The sequence below is a fragment of the Magallana gigas genome, chromosome 4 (assembly GCF_963853765.1).
Source record: "Magallana gigas chromosome 4, xbMagGiga1.1, whole genome shotgun sequence".
Taxonomy (NCBI): Eukaryota; Metazoa; Mollusca; class Bivalvia; order Ostreida; family Ostreidae; genus Magallana; species Magallana gigas.
The window spans coordinates 53575818-53596625 of NC_088856.1; the positions used below are offsets into that span (position 1 = coordinate 53575818).

At 32.6% G+C, this 20808-nt stretch overlaps 1 long non-coding RNA gene across 1 annotated transcript; it reads right to left on the reverse strand.

Moving 5' to 3' along the window:
* Positions 1–263: 263 nt before the first annotated feature.
* LOC136274942 (uncharacterized) lies at positions 264–18820 on the reverse strand. The gene is made up of 3 exons (XR_010713395.1): positions 18730–18820; positions 18364–18504; positions 264–1302 (listed from the first exon to the last, which is right to left on the reverse strand). It is a non-coding gene; the product is annotated as an uncharacterized lncRNA (long non-coding RNA).
* Between the last annotated feature and the right edge of the window lie 1988 nt (positions 18821–20808).

Consider the following 20808-nt stretch of genomic DNA (forward strand, 5'->3'; position numbering starts at 1 on the left):
ACACTGAGTGCAAATATTAAACGTATAACTTTATTCTACAAATATTAACCAGATTAAAAGCTTTAAATACAGCTTTGACTATTGCATACTATTTTGAAAATATTGTTTTCCTTCTGGTTAAACTTGCTTTTCTATTTATAAACAATTTGATAATGTGTTAATTTGGTATTTGCTTAATTCTGGTATTTGTTCGCTTAAAAAAAACCATATAAATACGTGAACATGGATTAGATGCCTTTTATTAGAGAATTCATCAGCAGATTTATATGTTAAAATTTAATTTCAATCACAATATTTTGTCAGCCTGTTGAATATTTTGATTTTAATATCTTACCAAACTATATAATTAAGAAGGCTGTGTGGTCAACAAACTAACCATCTGAATTTACTTAAGATTTTAAGATATCATCTGCTATGCTATAAACTATCATTTGATAAAAAAAAAAACCCAAAAGTTTAGCATAAAAATTGGTGTATTTTTTATATCTTGGTTGACGTGATGGTTGATTGTTATTGTCATTTTTCAATAATACAATTGAAAGCATTTCTCCCCCTTTTTACGGTGATAAACATAGTCTTGATTTGGTCACGACCATACAAGCCTTTTAATTAGATAGATATAAAGGATTTCTATCTGAAACATAACAGTTGAACTCAGGCTTCATTATCAATTATTATCAATCATGCCATTGAATATTATTCTCGAGGTAAAGTATATACATATAAATACACCTTATTAAACCATACAAAAGGAATAATATTTGTTGATGTTCATGATAAATTGACATAATATCTATGAAAAAAGCCTTAGATAATTGAATATAGCATTTATAAAAGACAGTTCTTTGAGATATGATAAACTGCTATATACAACAGATTGGTGAAATATTTACTATTGTCAATAAAACACATCAAAGTGGCATTATCTTTTGACGTCACCAAGTACATTGATAACTATTGGAAAAATTATCAATGTTTACCCCCAAAGAGACCTCCACATCGGTTACACTATAAAATGATGAATTTCATTTTGTCTTTACTTGTTTGTTTCGTCTATTTGTTTCATATGTGAGTACAGCAACTCTGAGAGAGGAAGTGGGTCTGATTGGTCCATTCTATGACGTTGGTTCTCAGATTCCCGTTTTTGCTCATTGTTGTAGACGATAACACAAATCACCCAGGCAACGATGGAGAAAAGCGTTCCAAGTCCACTTAGAAGAATTGAGTACGGAAAATTTACGATTGAGGCATATATATTGTTGATCAGAGCAGCTGATAAAATCAAAACACATTGAAGAGTGGCTACAAGACACAGAGAAATTTGTTTGAAGTCATAAAAATTCACTATTTGATCTTTTTACTCATTAAAACTGAAAGACTACGACTAAAATCTACCAACCGTTTTTTAATTGTCCGATTGCGTTGGGTTTAATAAACTACGTTGTATTTCTGATAAATCTAGATTTTAACCTGTACACGCTCAGGTTGAGTAAGAAGAACAAAATTAGAAACGGAAGATCAATACACCATTAAAGTGTTGTATAATAATTATGTCTTTCCACCTTATGTTTTTTATTCTTCATATTATTGTTATACCCACACTTTCTAAATAAAGTTCGGGTATATTGTTGTTACCTGTTCCGTCCTTCCGTCTGTCTGTCCGTCCGTCCATCCGTATGTCCGCCCACCCGTCTGTCCGTCCGTCTGTCACGTTTTACTTTCTCAAACTGCTCTAACAATTTATAAACCAGCAAACTGAACTCTTGGAGTTTGATTCGGGGTATCATGTAGTTTTGTAAAAAGGTTTCAAAATTTCTCTGGTAGTCCTTGGGGATAAAAATAATTGGTAAAAAATGACTTTTTTTCACAAAAAAACCATCTTCCTCGAACTCCCCCTACATATTCAACAATTGACAAATCATCTTTTGGTATATGCTATGGGGTATCATATAGATGCGCAATAAGGTATCGGAAATTTCAAATTTGCCCTGGGGGTCATTTGGTGGCTGAAAGTTTTTTTGTTTGTTTTCTTTTTACAAAAAAAACTGGTTTCAAAACGTCAACATTTTTTTTTCAGTAGCCAAATGATCTTCTAGAATATGATTGGGCGTGTCATGTTGAAGTGTGATCAGATTTCAGAATTATTTTTAACACAGGGATCAGTGGACAACAAAGAACGAAAACGACAAACAAAATATTTTTTCGCAAAAAGTATGGTTTCCATAACTCCTCTTACAACTTTTGAAGAAGCTATGTCATCTCTTGGGTTATGATTTGGGCTGTCCTATAGATGTGCAATAAAATTTAAAAAAATTTAATTTCATCCAGAGAGTCAAAAAGTAGCATTAAATTGACGTTTATAAAACCAAGATCATAGAACTCCTCTTATGATTTAATGCATAGACACATATTATATCCTGGGATATGATAGGGACTGTCCTTAAGATGTGCAATAAGGTTTTAAAAATTTAGATTTCATCTAGGGAGTCAAATAATAGCAAAAATTGACGTTTATCACTCCTAAAAAAACTATAGTTTGTCCCAAGTTATTGCTTCCATCAATTTTTGATGATTTTTGATAAAAATACACATACTTGTGAAAGAAATACAATTGAAATCGATGAAAGGGAATATATCCAAGATATCTTCATTGAACAATTATCCCTTTTCACTCATAAAATTTCACAGGAACGAAAACAATTTTCTTACGGAGATTTGTAATGGGAAATGTTTACTTATTTTCTCCATTCGGAATACACTCGGAATACATCGCGCAATTTTTTAACTTTATCATCCGGGCTTTTTAATGACTGATGCATTGCAAAATCTCCGTAGACTTTCAATTTTTGGATGTGTATTGAAACCTGAAGCGGTAGAGGGGGCGTTTCAAAACAGATAATCTGGACATTTTTCATATTAGTGGATGAACGTAGTTTGAGAACAAAGGTATTTACTATTATTGAAATATCAAGCAAAAAGTGGTGGAAGCAAAAACTCGGGACAGAGTATAGATTCCAGAACTCCTCTTATGATTTAATGAATAGATACATCATATCTTGAGCTATGATAGGGACTGTCCTACAGATGTGCAATAAGATTTTGAAAATTTTAATTAAATCCTGGTAGACAAATATTAGCATAAAATAAACATTTATCCCATGCGCGCGCGGGTATGATAAGGCAACTCTCAGCGATCAAATTCCTCAGATCAATATGACGTCACAATAAGCAGCATGATGTCATATATTACTCAGAAACTTGTCGATTTTAACTTTATCTCTGGTTTAAATTATAAAAACTGCAGGCATAAAATATCACTAGAAACTCTTCTAACTGAATATACCTTCGATTGATTTCTCTCTATTACGTATAATAATCATTGATGACGTCACAAGCATGTTTATTAGAGAAGATCATGTCGGGAGACCAATGATCGGAATGCAGTGTAAACAATGCCGAAATAAGACTTATTCAATACAGATACCTAAGATTTAGATGAGTGTCAGTTAGGATATAATCAGGATAATACAGGCATGAATATTTTGTTTATTCAGCGAGTTTTATAAGGTAAGTAGATCGACATTTATATGACTTGACCAGCCTTTCCTCTGTCAGTGTGTACAAAAAAGGCAAAAATGTAACACCACCCTGGATATTATGAAAGATGACTTTGGTCAACGGTATATGACCTAAACCACTTAAACAGTGCTGCTAGAATCCTGTGCTTGTTGTTTTAAATGAAAAATACGTAGTATTTTCAATAAAATTATAGAAGCTGAGAGGGTTTCCGATAAATATTTACAATATTTATTTTATGCGATTAACAATAGGATTCTAGCAGTAATACAAATAAACATGAACTAATTGCCGATCGAATTATTGTAGCAAACATACAAATGAACTTCGGGGTAGTGTTCCACTTTTTGAATTTTGTTAAGGTATAAAAGGGATCTATTTTTAACTGTCACGTGATACCGTTGTACGGCAGCTTCAAAGATTGAGTCGATTTCGAAGTAGAAAAATAAAATCTTGGTGAACACATTCACTTGGTATTAATATTCAGCACTGTTTTCATAAAGATAAACAGGTTTTTAAATTGATCATAATTTTGACGGTCATTAAACTCGGAGTTGCCTAAACCTACCCGCGCGGATCTATAGTTAGGTCTGGGGTCCAGATCCCCCCTCAAAATTAAAAGGCAATATGAGCTGCAATTTTCATGGTGAAAATTTTTCTTGCGAAAATGTTATTTTCTACTAAAATGACAAAAAATATCATTTTTTTTATTTATTTCTGTTAGCCATATTTTTTTGGGTAAAGCTGTTAAGAAGTCTTAATTGGAGCAAAATTGCATTATTGTCGTCCTGTACAAAAATTAATCTGCTACATATTCCTTAGAAGAGAAATCTTTATTCTGACAAAAATTATTGATTTTTTTAAAATCTTATTTATCATAAAAGTTTAAGTTACATTCAGACTTATCAGACTAGCAGGTTTTTGCAGCAAAAATAAATTCTTACAAATACAGCTCATATTGCTTTAGATTACATTTAATTCATAAAATTGCCAAAAATATGCCTCGGACGCCCGCCCCCCCCGGCAAACTCAAATAACTGTTGCCCCCCTTTTCCCCTGGAAAAATATTCGGGATTCACACATATACATATCCCTCCTTAGACTTTAAATAAAATGACGTTTTTTTCTCTTGAAATAAAAAAAAACTTATTTTATTTTTAGGTCCAAAATTTAGGGAACTCCGATCTTTCAACTGGCATTCTAATTTCATATAGATTATAAATTTTGTAGAAGAATACGTCAGACGATGGGCCAAACATGAAAGAGAAGACCTTGACTCATTGTCAAAATGGACCAAAAGTGTTCGATGCATGTTAAAATATCGTATTAAACAATTAAAGCACATTATGGAAGTCATCTCTATCCTTCTTTATTTGATAATTAAGAAGTAAGAAAAGACCTAGATAGACTACATGATCAGTTAATACTAGACTCTGCTGACAAAACAGGAAAAAACTATTGTATTTGTTGGAAAGGCTCATTATAAAAATTGTATTTGAGAAGAGCTTAGAAATTCCTCAAGTCAAAACACAACTTATACTCATTGCTCTCTTTCCAATGAAGACATTCTTCAAAATCATATATCAGTTTTAAATATTTTCAATATTCCATAAAAACCAAAATCAATTTACCTAACCTTTATTGGATACATAAACTTCATAAAAATCGTGAATTACAAACAAAGATATATAGCGGGGTCTACTAAATGTTCTGCCAAGCCTCCTTTTATACTAGTTTCATTTAAAGTCATCTTTTCGTAAGTTCTATGGTCGATACAACGATTTTTTTCAGCAAATGCAATCTTCCACTGGGTCGCATGCTGACTGACGTTTTCCATACTAATTGTAAGATCATAATTAATCACCTAATTGTCTACGGACTTTTCCGTTTTTCCCGTTTACGACAAAGAGAACACGGCGGGTATGATCGGTCAGCAGAGGATGCTCACTCCTCCATGACACCTGATCCTACTTCTATTTTTTTAAGAGGTCCGTGTTCGCTCTGCTCCTGTTTGGTAGTTTTCTATGGACTTTTGAACTGGATCACTGTTCGTTATCACTGTATTAATATCGTTATAGTTACATTGTATTTTGTTCTTTTTTATTCTTGATTCAAGAGTCTTTTGTAAAGCTTAAAGAAACATAGTGACGCACAAACCCATGATATTCTAAATATCGACTTTTTACATGATTTCCAAATATTTTATATATCATATGAAAAGATGAACATTTGAAAAATTACGATGTTCAAAAGTACCGGTAAATAAATTCAATTAAAAAGAGAAAAAATAATTAAGCGTAGCGCCAACACAAAAATATTGACTTTCCAATCTGCTTCATGACCCTGCAACATGTGAATGTAAATACATGACGTGGCAAATATCTTGGATCGCAGAAAAACTTGATGTCTTCAAGAATTAAATATCTATTACAATGAACAATTTATAGATGCATGTTTGTTACTACGGACATAGAATAACTACAAATTCAAATTCTTTTCTCAGTGTGTTAATCACACTGTAACTAATTTTAGACTGAAATTGAAATCATATGACACTCAAATTAATGTCTAAAACAACTCGGCCTTTCTAGACGTGTAATTCCGAAATTGTAAACTGAAAGGTGATGACTTACAATAGGTGAAACCTTCTTTAAAATGAAATGTTATGTTTCTTCTCATTTCCGTTGTTATGATTAAAAAGTCAAACATTTGTTGAGTCACCGTGTCACTTTAAAAAGTAACTTTAAAACCGTTAAATATCATAAATTAACTCCATTCACATAAAAAATATAAAGCGGAAGTTTACGACTTAGCAATTACAATGTCTTAATCTATTAGGGTTCAAATTGGAGTTTTTAAGGACTTTGTTCTGCTGATAATTGATTAATAAACGCTCATATAAAAAACAACATTCAATTCTGTTTTGATTACTTAGTTAAATTACAATATTTATAATATCTAAAATATAGCTAAACTAATTGACATTTCTCTCCCGAAAGCAAAACAAAATCGAGTCCATCAAATTTATATACATGTAGAAGTATACATAAGCAGTAATATTTGTATTTTGTTAAAATAAATTTATGATGTAATTCTTTTCATTGTGTACATGTTCCTCTTTAAATTAAAAACATAAAAATAAAATTATGTAAAAATGACACGTGGTGACTTCGAACAGTGTTCAAATTCAAAAGTCCATAGAAAATTACAAAACAAAAACAGAGCGAACACGTACCTCTTAAAAAAACAAACAACAGAGGTAGGATAAGGTGCCATAAAAGACATCCTCTGCTGAACTGTCACGCCCTTTGTCGTAATTGGAAAAAAACGGAAAAGTCCGAACACAAGTAGTTGATTAATTATGGTCGAATAATAAGTATGAAAAACGTCAGTCAGCATGCGACCCAGTGAATGTAATTTTTGATAATAAGTGATATAAGCACACTGGCAAACTTTGCGCAACTCGTGTTATTACAAATGTCAATACAAATTTATCAACTGTGTATAGTTTGATTTTATTGTATAATTTGCGAGTTTTTTTTAAAAAAATTGCATCTTAAGTTGTTTAAAAATTCGGATTTTGTATGTTTATTGTAGGATCTATCAATTGCGATATTTGTAAAAAAAACATGTTGTGATAAAACAATAGAATAACTTGTTTATGAATAAACCTATTACATGTGAAACTATAATGTATTATTTCAATCTAACATTTATCCTCGGTAGCTACCATCAGTATGAGCATAATAATTATAACTAGAGCAAAGCTCGTTGCAAAGCAACGAGTGGGTCTTCCGTTAATGTCGAGTATAATGCTAGAAGTACCTGTAAAAAGCAGAGTTCTTAAACCAATAACAAGAGTAACTAAAACATGAGAAAAAATCGAATAATTCTTGGTACGACTTAACAAAATCTGAATGATTTAAAGTACGACTTAATAAAAACCTTTTCGATTTCAAAAACGTCTTAACAAAAAAATTCGAATGTTTTTAAGTACGACTTAACAAATATTTGTAGTACGAGTTAATTTTACATTTAACTTTGTGCTATTTTCTAAACCAAGAACGCGGAATCAAAATTTCCGGAAAAATCAAATTTTAAACCCCAATTTCTCTGTAGTGTATCGTCCGAATTCAAAACGAATATTAACGTTAGATTAGGTTTAAAAAGTTCTTTGTTTTTGCTCAATGATTAATATCAAACTATCGCTTAAAAATGTTATTATAAAAAGACTTAGTGTTCCTTTTAGCCCCTAATTTGAAGGGCCAGCCCATTTTTTTTATATTAAATAAAAGGTCTCGCAAATATAAACATATTTTGTTCATCATGTATTCACAAATTATTAAACGTTCTCGAGATAACTGAACAAATGTGTTTTATGGGCCGACCCTTTAACTCCTTATCGGGGCCACAAACAGCAAAATTTAAGTTGTCATATTGTTGAGAACATTCTTCTTAACATTTTTTGTTCAACATTGCTTTTCAAAATATTTCTCCTTTTTTAGATATAAATGATAAAAGTTTTAAACTTTTGGCCTCTTGAAACCCCTAATTACGTAACATTTGACGTAGATATGGTACTTTAAAAATAAACAGCTTTACAGTGAACATTTTGCTTCATGATTAATAACAAATTCTTGTTCAGTAAAGAGTTATTGTAAGAAGACTTTAGATCCTTCTTGGTCCCAAATTTCAGGGGCCAGCCCCTTTTTCTTATAATCAAATCAAAGGTCTTGCAAATATAAACATATTTTGTTCAACAACTGTTTGCGAAGTGTTCACCGTTCTCGAGATATCTGTACAAATGTGTTTTTGGGGCCGACCCTTAAACTCGTAAATGGGGCCATCAACAAAAAATTTAAGGTGGCATATTGTACAGAACATTATTTTGGGCAACTTTTGTTCTGTATTGCTTTTCAAAATATTTCTCCATTTTTCAATATAAATGATAAAAGTTTTGAACATCTGGCCCCTTGAAACCCGTAATTACGTAACACATGACTTAGGTATGGTACTGTATAGATAGACAGCTCTATAATGAACATTTTTGCTTATATAATTGATAACAAACTATATTGTTCAGTAAAGATTTATTGTAAGAAGACTTTAGAGCCCCCTTGGCCCCTAATTTGAGGGGCCAGACTCTTTTTCTTGATATCAAGTTATAGGTCTTGCAAATATAAACATCTTTTGCATAACATATTTTAACAAAATATGTTTACATCAAAAGTTATTTCAGAAAATATTCTAAACTTTTGTGGAAAATTTTAGTGCAAATTTTCAGGTTCGGTCGAGCTTTAAGACCTTGAGCAATTTTCATTAATGGAAGCAAGGGGGTATATCTACAAACATACATCTACAATCCCTAAAAATTTCAAGCTTCTGTCTCGACTAGTTTCGGAGGAGATGCGTTGACAAAATGACCCTTAAAAATTTATAAAATCGTCAATATCTGAAACCGAAAATGACGTCATCAATCAAAAATTTTATCATATGTAGCGCCGGTGATGTTCTATATGGCATGAAAATTTCGTGGAAATCGGTTGAATAGTTAATGAGATATAAGCCACCAAAAAAGTAAGAGGAAGAATAATAATGAAAAAGAATCCGAAGATGAACAAGAGGGTCCTCCGTTGAAAACGGAAGACCCTAATTAGAACTAAAAATAAAGCAAACGTATGAAATTTAACAACGGTCTGGGTTTTTTATTTACGTTTAAAGATATATCTTGAAAATTTCGATCCCTTGTTAAGATGAAACTAGATTTTCAAATAAAATAACATAATGAAAAATTGACAATAAGAAACCGTCAAACATCTCAAAAATCCATAAAACGAAATACTAATTCAACCAGAGCAACACGGACCTCCAAGATAGAGGCAGGGTCAGTTGCCATGAAGGAGTGAGCATCCTCTGCTGACCGGTCACAACCGCCATGTTCTCTTTGTCGTAATCGGGAAAATAAAGACCGCAAAAGTCCGTAGACAATTAGGTAATTAATTATGGTCTAACAATTAGTATGAAAAACGTCAGTCAGCATGCGAGCCAGTGGAAGACTGTGTTTGATATCAAGGTCGTTGTATCGACCATAGAACTTCCGAAAAAATGACTTTATAAACTTGTTTGTAAATAAATGACTTTTATAAACTTGTTTGTAAATAGCTTGCCTCGTCTTAGAAACTGTTTACACGAAGAGCATGAAGATTGTGTTTGATGACAAGGTCGTTGTATCGACCATAGAACTTCCGAAAAGATGACTTTAAACGAGACTGTTGATAGTTCTGTTTGATCAACTTGTTTGTAAGTAGTTTGCCTCGTCTTTGAAACTGTTTACACGAAGAGCATGCCCTTGCGTATCAAGTTAACTGAGAGACAAAAACACCATGCAGGTGATGAAGGTGTTTTGCTACATAAGTAAGGAAAGTTGACTATAGAAAAATTGAAGTCATCACGTTTATCATTAAGTTTTGTTGTTAGGTTACCATCAATGTCCATTTCCATTAAAATATCCAAATATGAAACAGATGACGCAGACTCTGTGGTATCCTTTATTTCAAGTTAACTGGGATATATCAAGTCGACGTAAGTATGGATATAACAATAATAATAAAAATATTCGCCTTTTAGACAGTTATATAATCTCGACAGCTTAGTGCAGTTTAACTTTTAATAAGTTTTCTATTTGGTCCTGCATAAAATGTTTAACTATGACCACTTGTGCCATTTGAATTTTATCCATGCATATCTACTTCCAAAAACGTAATTAATTTTAGATCTACATGTATCCATTTTCTTAAAAAAGGGCATGCTATTAAGATATAGGACTGTGTCAAATATGGAACTTTTTCTTCAAAGAATACATGTACATGTAGTTTACACTAATGGCTTTGAAAACCCCTGTCCGTATGTAAATACCCTGTCTCTCCCTGTCACCACCTGTGTTTTCCCTGTCATCCCCTGTGTACCCCTGTCAGCCACTGTACACATCCCCTGTGTGGCACTGTAAGTCCCTGTAAGTCCCTGTCACCCTATGTAAGCCACTGTTTTCCCCTGTACGTGTCTCTGACACCCCCTGTAGGATCTTTAACTGCTTGCTAAAGTTAAAAAACCCCAGGTTTTTAATTATGTTTTCGAGTTTTCTAAATTACCGTTAGATATTTAGCCGTTTCTGATACATATCGAAATGGAAAGAAAAAAAGTATTCACGGTTAAGACGGTGGTTGTTTTGTTTTTCTTTGTATTTCATAAACATGTAGGTCAATATTGTTACAAACGTGAATAATTACTGAGTAAACATTGACACATATCAAGATAAGAATACGCCGATAAACCGCTTATTTAAAACCATGACCGTATTTTGTAATTTGTAAAAAAATATATATATAAGTGGAAGATGAGAGCGGGAAATTTGCAACGTTCTGTGCCATGTAACCTGTCTGAGTTAAAGTGCTTAGTAACACAACATGATTAGCACGTGCATATAATGAAATGTGCACCTATTTTTTGACTTTTTAGCCTGGTGTTATATGGTGCATAGAATATGCACGTCCCAATGACGTGCATGTTGATTCAATTTATCAGAGAGTTAATTAGTTAATATCTAAGTCATGTAAATGCAATCGATGATATTATTTGCTGTCAACCAATGGTTTTATCCCTGATAAATTGAGAGAGAGAGAGAGAGAGGAAGAGAGGGTTGATTTTTTAGGAGGTGGAACTAGTCCGGTCCTTTAACACTTTTAACTTTTATAAAGATGTATTGTCCAGGTTGGTTATTAAGGTTTTCCGCTCTCAGCGGAAAACCTTACTATTATTCTGAAAATTTTTCAAATTTCTTCTTATTTTTTTTTTCTTCTAGACGCCAACTTTGATCCTTAATATCTCGCTCGTTTGTTCACCGATTGTTTTGAAATTTTCAAGACTGATAACATGCAGCGTGATGTTGTCGTTGCATATTTTAGTTGAGGAAAATCCCTATCCGGTTTTGAGTTATTCCCCTTTTAGTAAAATTTAACGACTTCTTTTGTCCAGGGGGTTTAGCTTTAACGATGACTGGCAGAGTCTTAAAGTTGGGCTGGTTTGGAAGCTAATACATTGAATTTGTGCGAGATATATTTTATTTATTATTTAAATGCAAATAAAAGGGGTGGTATAGATGTTGAAACAAAGGTAAGAAAAAAAAATCAAAAAAATTCGCGTATTTTCCGTGTTAGTTTTCTACCTGATAAAAATTTATTATAACATGTATTTTAAAAGTTCTTGGTCTTACCCAGACCTTTCATTCGGTATACCGAAAAAGGGGCTGGCCCTTATAATTAGGGAGTTAGAGGCGTCCAAAGTTTCTTGTCAATAACTTAAAAAGGAATAAATATTTCTAATGCATTATTGAAGCAAAGTTGTAAAGAAATTAATTTTGAATCCTTCAATAGTATTCAATTTAATGTTTTCGTAATTTATAGTCAGTATTTGCAGAAACAATTTATGTCAGTTCGGTCCATTTTTGTGGGGGTGCGCACGTTTATGAGGTTATGAAAGGGCTTTTTGTAATGCACTAACTGATACATGTAGCGCACAAAAATAATTCCACATAAAATTCCCAAATGTTTTTATACATCTGTACATTTTCATTTCATATAGATAAACCTCTTTGACCTTATTTTTGTTGTTTGTTTCATAACTGTGCCCCTGTCTATATTTAGATGCATTACGAGACTCAGGTAACCGATCGATAGGAGAGTCGCTAGCTGTATTCAGGCCGTCGCCTAGACGACAGTGCATGTGCTTGTAGAGCTGGACGTACACGATTAACCCCCCACTGTGTTATTGTAACAGAGACATTTTGAATTGTTTTAGTACTGGGAGATGTGTTAATAAAATGGTTCCAATGCATGGTAATTAAACTCAACTTTTCTACAATACGTATACACGGCCGTCATATAAAGCACAATGTGTATAAATGACATGACAATATAAACGAACGCGGGATTGCTCCCGATAGAACAATTCTTTTAAAGCAAAAAAAATATACTGATTTGCGATGGATATAATATAATTATCATTGTTGAGATGATTTTAAAAAGTGAACTTAATATTCGTATACGATAATATTTAAATCCAAAGCCGCTAGTTTTAAGTTACGGTTATTAGGGATATTAATTATGACTTGCCCCGCGTTTCAGGTTTTTTACTTGCAAACTTAAGCATCTACAAACGAAAATACCAAACAACCTTCAGCAGCAATTTATAAATTATTTATTCCATACACAATTCTAAAGAGGTAATTAAATAAATTTTATAAATGCTTTATACTTGTATTCGCTATCTTCCATGGAAAAAAAGTGGCATGGAAAAAATGTTGTTCAATGTTTATCAAATACGCTGTAGCCTTAGCAATCGAAAATAATTAACAAACTGTATATTGATAGATTGACATATCAACAAACATTCAGACCCGCATTGTGTTTTCTTACAAGTTCTATAAAACGTAGACTCAATGACTGAATTCTTTACCGTTTTCCGTCTGGGTTATTTTGAATCACGTGTGTACGTTATGTGTAGCCATATAGATGAACACTTTAAGTGTTTAAATTTTAAAAGAAATTGTGTACATGCACAGCATTGCAATGCTAGGACAATAAAATTCCAACAATGTATATGGTGAGGCCGGTCAGACTGATACTGGTTCTGCTTGTTCTACAAATAGCGAATGTAAGACGAAGTATTTGGGTGTTATATTTTAAACAAATATAAGTATTGCTTTCTTAAAAGCTTGCATTACTCAACAAAGTATTTTATTGGGATCATTCTTAGTTATCTTAGCTGCATATATGTACCGCTCTGTCTGTATCCCGGAAAAATTGACTACCATCCGAAATTTTTCATACAAGGTCTACAGACTTGCAGCTAACATTACCTTTAAAATACATTTTAGAATTTGCCGCTGTTTATAAATTCATTAAAAAGACGCGCAGAAACAAGTGGTTATATGGCGTTTGATATGGGATTTATGACGTCTATTTATATTGTTTTCATTAAAATTATTTCATTATTTCAAGCTTGTGGGTGGAATGAAATCAGTTTCACATGTTATATGACATAAAGATGTCCTCTCCCCACTTTTTCTCGAAGCAACTATTTTTTATAAAATTTACATTAAATAAATTGAATTATCATGGAGTTGCCCCCCCCCCCCCCATTTTGGTAGCATGTAAAAAAAATGGTATGAAAATCATGAAATTATGAGTGAAATTTTGAATTTTTTTTTTCTTTTTTTGCTTGTCAAGATTTGTTGGATGAGTTTGCCCCCCCCCTCCCCCCACTTTCAAAAACGATGCTACGTGCTTGGAAATTACTCATTTCTTTATTCCCCTCTTTAATAAACAAAACAAACTAACAAACATAACCGATCCAGATAAATATAATTACATGTATCAAAAATAAACTTAAAAAACAAACTACACATTCATCCTTCACCCACAATATTGCCTTTTCGATATTTGTCATCGTTGTAGACCCGTGTAACAATCTGTTAAGTAGGTGCTTGCACGAAAAAGAACCCCTTGCTGATCTACATTTTCATTAACGCATACAAAGAAAAAATTTTGATTTATTTTTGAATTTCTGTTGATGTAAAAAAAAGAAGAGAAGAAATTGGTTCTCAGTCTCTCTTTATGCCTGTTTGTTAGCGGTTAATCCAACTTCATTTTGAATATCCTTTTGTAATTTAAAAAATGCGATGTAAATTTTTTTCATGCAATATTTCGGATAAAGCAATGAAGAGTTGTTTCTTGAAATTTTATTAGACCATAAAATTGTAAAATGCTAACATTGAAAATTGTGCCCGATTTCTTTCTTTTTTTTAAGGTAAAACTTTATTGATTTAAACAATGATTCTTTGAGACAAACAAATTGACATAATCAATAAGAGTTTGAAAATCTCTAACTGCAGGTCTGTAGCTTTTAGTCAGAAAAAGAATCGGATGGACGACCTAGGACACAGATCGTCCATCCGAATTTCTTGAAAATTGCCATTATTTTCGTACGCGGACGCAATACTCACCGAGACTAAATGGTTCGTATCTTAAGTTTTAACTGCTTTGAAAGGTAATATTGGTTTCCTGATAATTATGAACATGAATAATTAAATAAAAATGGTTAAAATTACAGTAAAATTACCGGCATCGGTCTTCTCCGTGCGCGGATCTAGAAGGGGAAGGGTTCCAGACCCCCCCCCCCCCCCCCCCCAGCGAAATTTCTTTCAATTACGTGTGCATTATAAAATTACCAAATATGCCTCGGACATCCCTTGGCAAACTCAAATAACCGTCTGACTTTTCAACCCCCCCCCCGGAAAAAAATTCTGATCCGCGCATGTTCCCCCTCCTCGAAATACAAAATTATTCTTCAAAACCCCTTGTAAAATTTCCAGGATCTCCGCATATATACTAATAGATTCATTGGCGCTTGCGTTCGATAAAAATGCGTGTAAAACGTTTGCCAGTGGTCTTTTTACCATCGTACCGGGCATAACCACAGTTCAACTCTGTGAACAAAATGCGGCGAATCAAACTAGAGACAACGTGTTAAGATCTGTATTTGCTTATAAACATGTAGTATCATCGTGCAAAATTCAATGTTCAATTATAATTTTTTTTTTACTTTACCTGTAAAATTCAACATCTGTTTTGTTATTTTTTCTCACAGTTTATTTCTTACATAGTTACTTTTTTATTTAGTGATTGACACTTTTCAGACTTTATATGTGATTTCAAAGAGACAGAGTGTCATGTCTCAAGGACTGTTAATCTCTTAAAACAACATTGTGCAATTATCAGATTTTCATTTCTTGGACATCAAAGACTCATTGAGTTTATTTAATTATTTTATATATGTGAACCTTTCACTCAGCTTACTTATATCATTACCTGTTAATTGCAATTTATACTCATTGTTAAGATTCTTATAAATAGTTATGAACAATTGTCAATGCGCAGTATGGAATACGGCGGCCAGCCCCGGCCACGTCCGACTCTCCCAGAGTCTTGAGTCCGGAGGCCACTTCTGGCCATATCCGACTTGTTTGTAACATGTCTGTCTGTTAAATTGTTATAATGTTGCCATCGTTGAGTCTCGTCCAATAATGTGAAATCCTGCATCAATTGCCTGTTTATTTCTCTGGAACTGTATACTGGTGGACCTTCGGGAATACGGCAAACCTACCCTTCGTTTTAGCTTACGGCCCACAGCGCGCCCCAACCTTTTACCTTATACACTTTACGCCAACATTCCCTCACCCGGTTCGTACTGCACACGACCGATGCAGATCCAGACGAATTCTCTATCACCGTAAAATCTACGCGGTCACAGAAATATAATACTTTGTTTCTCAGTGTTTACAATCTAATATTGTACGATGGTCAGCTATCATTTTTTTGTAATACGTCACAAGTATGACGCAGCTACGACGGAAAACCTAATCGTTGCTTGCAACGAGCTCGTCTCTAGTTCATATGCATTATTTTATAGAATTGTGTTTTAGTTGATACATATAAAGAAATGATACAGTTATGAATATATTTAATACATGTATACTAATACCGTATGTCTGTAACAAATGATGTTCCGAATTTTAAGCTCTTTCCTTTTATGTTTGGTATTCTTAGAACTGTGAAATCAAAGTTTTAAATTTCTGTTTTCTGTTCTTGACAGACTCAGAGAGAAAGTCATAAGCGGCGTTTAAACAACACATTGCATACTTGTTAAGCATTACAGAGCATTTGAATCTTAGGAAAAGTGTGTGTGTGTGTGTGTGTGTGTGTGTGTGTGTGTGTGTGTATATATATATATATATATATATATATATATATATATTTATATATATATATATATATATATATATATATATATATATATATATATATATATATATATATATATATATATAAGTACACGTGTGTCTGTCACCACATTGTTCCCAACCTCGCTACCGTGCACTGCAGATAGTCAAGAACGACTGTGTACAGTAGCCATAATTATATAATCAGTGACCGAGCATTCAGACCTTAGGAAGTGTGTGTGTATATACAAGTACACGCGTGTCCGTGATCTCATTTTCAATAGCTCGCTATTGTCAAGAAGAGCTTTGACAATTTGCTCTCCTTTGAAAACTGTAACTACAATAAATATTTTGATCAATTGATATGGTGTAAAATTAAACATTAGTTGATTAAAATTAATATGATCGCTTTAAGTTAATTTAAATAATAAGAAAGAATTAGGAATGAAATAAGGATTGCATGGTAACATATAAGGAATTAATTCCCGGGGTAACTTTTAGTAACTTTTGAAAAGATAGATTTTAGAAACTATTAAATTAATGTTTATGAGAGTAAACTATCAGTTAAAGTTCAAAACAAGGATCCAATAAGCCGCTCAGAAACATAAATGTTTTAAAAATTATTAATTCTAAATCAATGCAAACTCTTTTTCTCTTTCTTCTCTCTCTCTGTCTCTCTCTCTCTCTCTCTCTCTCTCTCTCTCTCTCTCTCTCTCTCTCTCTCTCTCTCTCTCTCTCTCTCTCTCTCTCTCTCTCTCTCTGACCAGGGCCGCAGATTTCTGTTCACTGCCAATGAATAAAATAATCTTTGATATCTCCCACTTCGCAGTAAGAGAGAGTTGAAAAAATAGATTTTAGAAACTATTAGATTAATGTTTATGAGACTAAATCATCAGTTAAAATTCAATTCAGGGATCCAATAAGCCGCTCAGAAACATACATCTATTTAAAAAAATACTAAAATTATTTCTTGGGCAAACTTATAAGCTATTGAAGATCTATTTTGCTTTCACAGAAAATTGATAAAGGTACAGTCAGGAACTTGGTTATAAAAAAGAAATACGTGCTCTATCGTATCAAAGCTGCTTACACTGTACATTCTACACTCTGACTGATTTACTGATTTCAGTATGCAAATATTTGTTTAGAAACACAAAATCAAATGTTAAACACTATGCATGTGCTGCGCTTGATCTTGTAAAAATAATTCACATTATTTCTTATATCTAATTTTCAAATATTACGGAGTAGTGATGTTCCCGACCGCTAAAGGACTAAATGCCTTGAAGGTTTTCACACCTACTGAAAACAATTCGCGCTCTCACCTGAGATTTACCATCCGGTGAATATCGAGCATTTTGTTGTTAGCAAGATTATTTAAGTATCAAGAAATCATTAATGAAAACATTTTATTTCTAAAATTAAGATAACAGTCTGTCTTAATTGTGAGTTGGCGCTCTGTTGAGTGCAAAATTGATTTATAGCTTAAGCTATAACACATGAGAGTTAAAAAATTAAACTAAGAAAAAAATATTGGAATTAAAAAAACCCAAAAAAGGCTTTCATAAACAGTTAAAAACTGGACAGTTGTCAGGGACACGTACAGTGGGTGACAGGGACGTACAGGGGGTGACAGGGACTTACAGTGCCACACAGGGGATGTGTACAGTGGCTGACAAGGGATTTCAGGGTGTGCAGGGCCTGTGTACAGGGGCTGACAGGGGTACACAGGGGATGACAGGGAAAATAAGGGGGTGACAGGGAGAGACAGGGTATTTACATACGGACAGGGGTGTTTAGAGCCAGTAGTGCTAGAGTTAAAATTGTCATATACCATTATTATATTTAAGTTAAAGGCAGACGTGATTGGTAATGTTTTGACCATCTCTCCACCTACGAAGGAAAATATCCAAAAACGATGAAGTTGTCTTAAATTAAATAAAATATATTACCGGCAACAGGAATGATGATAACAACAATAAAAAATGTTGTTGTTGTACGATTAGTTGGAAAGATCACCAAGATGCCAGATATTGCACACAGAATAAGAGCAACCAGGCTTTCAATTTGAAGTGCTACAGCTAGTTTGACACCTAAAATTAAGAAAACATCGTTAAATGATTTATCAATTATTTCGGAGATTAAACCCTACTAATATCAAAATCAAAGCAGTTTTATGATAATATTTTATCTATTTTCTTTAGGTACAAATGTTTTTGATTGTTTATAGCATTTGAAAACAATTATATCTGATTAATTTATTTTAAAAAAATCCCCAAAAATACATGCATTTCAATGAAATAAACTATTTGTGTTACCTGGGAACGTTTGGAAGATATCGCTGTATTTTGTGTTTTCACACTTGTCTTCGGTGCATACTTGGAAGTAAAAAATGCTGTACTTTCCGTTCTTAAAAGTAAATTTGGTTATATATCATCATTAATTTACTTTTAATTACGTAGGTGACTTAGCTAACAAAGCCTTTTTGTTAGCTTTTATATATTCACATATTTACAAATTTTACATATTTACGATGTATGATTTTGTCGTTATACAATTGCATCAATATCAGTAAAAGCATTTAACGATCTCCGATCTTCAGCAATGTTCGATAACTCTTAATTATCCGGGATATATATATTTTTTTATTTGTACCATAATTCTGCCTTTTATATAGGCATATCTAATAAGTCTTGAAAGGCTGATATTACGATCAGGCATTCAACGAAATGCTTGACTTATTGGCTCCACGGACATCTACTAACTAGAGGTAAAGGGGTTCGAGCCACCGTTGCGCCGGTACAACCTATTTTTTAATTTGATATCAACTTGTATACATTATTTATTCCATTATAATCCTCGTGGCCGGACACCATCAAATAATTTCTTTTTCATTTAATTTCATTTATAAAGTTTGAAGGATAAACTAGCACAAAGGTAACTAGAACGACAGAACAAAAATAATTTAACCTTTTGACATAAGACTATAGTATGTAATGAAAGCGATTAATAAGCATTAAAAAATTAGCATCCTTCTTTTAATCATTAAATTAATTGTTTATATTATAACAATCCCAATTGTAAATCAGTACAATAAGAATATGTTCAAATCAAGTCAACTATTTATTTAAAGTTAATAACATTTTTAAGATGAAAACAAATCTCTGAGGCTTTGGATCGGATAACCTTACAGGTACACAGTCTTTAACTGAAAGTATTTGATGAGAAACTTATTGTTTTATTTAAGGTAAAGGCTATGACTTTAGATGAGAAATGCCGAAAACAAGGTGGAGAGAGAGAGAGAGAAAGAGAGAGAGAGAGAGAGAGAGAGAGAGAGAGAGAATGAGAATGAGAACTTGTGCCTGACAGAGAAAAGGAAAAATAGAGTACTCGGTAAAATTTTACTTAAACTTACTTTGTTATCTGAACTGACTAACCATCCAGGTGTTACCATAGAGATAAGCCAAAAGATAAACGTTAATACCAAAAACACAATAGCAAGTCTTTTCCCTGTATTATTCAACATTGTAGCAGTCTACAAATAAACAATACACAATTTTTTAAAGTAAATGATAAGATAAACTAAGATTTGTTACAGTTATGTATCGGTTTAAAGATCAGGAATAAATACAAGTCATCATTGGCGACTGTAGCATAGCTACAAAATACATGTTTTATATATATATATATCAGAAGGATAATATGAAGTTAACATATTATTAAGAAAAATATCTATCGTCCTTTTACAAGTACTTTTCAAGATCGGAAAAATACATCATAGTATTAACAACTTGCCTTTTTGGAGGGATCAGCGGATATAACTGACTTTTTTTTAAAATTGACATTTATCATATATTTAGCTCAAACCCGGTAAAAATCACTCGTGAAAATATTTTTCAATTTACATTTTTTTAAAAACAGAAAAATGCTTCCTTTGGTTTTTCCTGTAGGTTTCTGGGAACTATCACGATAGAAAATAAAAAATACTTTTTTACCCTTTGGACATAGGATTTTGATATGCAATGTTAGCGACTAAAAAGCAGTAAAACACCGACGAAAGCATTTTACTGTTTCTATAAACATCTTCTTTAAATCATTAAATTAATTGTTTATATTAAAACTTTTGTCTATACCCAATTGTAAATCAGTACAATAAGAATGTGTTCAATTCAAGTCAACTATTTATTAAAAGTTTATAAGATACATTAAATATAAAATTTGTCGACCAGATCAATTAATTGAACGAAAACTGAACAGAACAGTGAAGATTATGTGGATAGTTTTACAATTTTGCACTGGTATTTGGCGGTTTATATATAAACGTTTATATTCTATCATTCATTTTTCCAAATTATGTAACTCTATATCGAAGGCAAAGGAATCTATTGACTCAATGC